The following is a 1,551-nucleotide window of genomic DNA, read 5'->3' as shown; positions in this document are numbered from 1 at the left end:
AAACATACAGAGCCCAGAACAAATTATTTTGCACCCTGGCGATGTTTTCCCATTGCCTTTGAAGGCGTATATCGCAGATTACCCAGAATGAAACCGTACATTTAAGATTTATACTATGAGGGAAAATTGCACCTTATTTTATTAGTTCGAGGTGTTTCATTAATTGATTTGACATGCTGTATTTGTTTGAGGTGCTGTGGAAAAATGGATCCTTACTCATTGCTGACTCTAAGTTAGAACAAATGAGTGTTCGACAGTAAAATGAGCACTGCACTTTAATTGAGAATTACATATCCAGAGTTATAGTAGGTAGCCGCATACCGCAGTGAAGTAGAGCAGACCCGAGAGACTCAGCTAACATTTGGAAAGTAATCACTGAATTAACACAGAAGAGTGCAAAACATTCATCAGAACAATATACAATCAATACAATGTGTCTGATTGTGTTTGAAGGAACACGGCCATTGGAGAGAGAGCATCATTTCCAATTACATTATATAATAAGTCTGATCAACATTTTCCAGTTTTGGGACGTTTAGCTTCAATTTCGGAATTTTGCATTTAAACATATTCTATGTCATGAGGGACTTAAATCAGCGGCCGTAATGTGTTTGTTCAAACAACTGAAACTAATTTCAACTCTGTTGCATCTTGACTGTCCCAGTGGGGAGCCCATAGATTATAATTGAAAGGCTCCAGGAATATTTCAGAGTTTAATTCAGAGAGATTGCCTAAAGCATGAAGAGGCAGCATCGCTTTACACAGAAAATGCCTGATACGTCCTTACTACAGAGTATAAATACACATGAGGCCCATGCTTGAGAGAATGTCAGTCTGTGACCTGTCCTTTATTCCTTCGCACTCAAGTGATGAAGGTGGGTGGAGCTTCCCCTTTTATACCTGAAGGTCCAAGTTAGGAGTATCTCCCACCTAGTGGTCAGTGTTCTCACGGTGTACAACTTAGGTCAGTTTATACATGGGTTACAATGCTGGTTGAATACATGACATCACCTCCTACTCCAACGTCTTATTGGGATCACAGTTTGAGTCTCTCTAGTGGTTTACGCTCCCTTGTAGAGCGCCTGAGTTGGGGCTCCAGTTGTTGGGCGCCGACCTGAGCGTCTGCTGTTTGCAGTGCTCAGGCCTGTCCGGACTGCCCACAGTGACTGTGCTCTCCTCCCTTTGGTTCCGGTGTCCGGTCACCTGTGGTGGAGTGAACTCTATATCGTTCTCTTCCTCTGCTTCTTCTATGGGGTTGCTGAACCTCCTTTTTGTTTGATCCACATGTTTGCGGCAGATTTGTCCATTCGTAAGTTTAACTACCAGAAACTTATTTCCCTCTTTGGCAACCACATTGCCTGCGAGCCATTTGAGCGCTGCAGCGCAGTTGAGGATAAAAACAGGGTCATTTACATCAATACATCATGCCCTCGCATTCCTGTCATGGTAGTAATATTGTGACTGGCGCCTGCTCTCGAAAATTTCTTTCATGTTGGGGTGTATAAGGGATAATCGGGTTTTGAGCGTCCTTTTCATCAGTAGCTCTGCGGG

The sequence above is a fragment of the Pristiophorus japonicus genome, unplaced genomic scaffold, assembly GCF_044704955.1.
Source record: "Pristiophorus japonicus isolate sPriJap1 unplaced genomic scaffold, sPriJap1.hap1 HAP1_SCAFFOLD_210, whole genome shotgun sequence".
In the NCBI taxonomy this organism is placed as follows: domain Eukaryota; kingdom Metazoa; phylum Chordata; class Chondrichthyes; family Pristiophoridae; genus Pristiophorus; species Pristiophorus japonicus.
The sequence above is the reverse complement of the archived record's forward strand: the minus strand, read 5'-3'. Positions refer to the sequence as shown.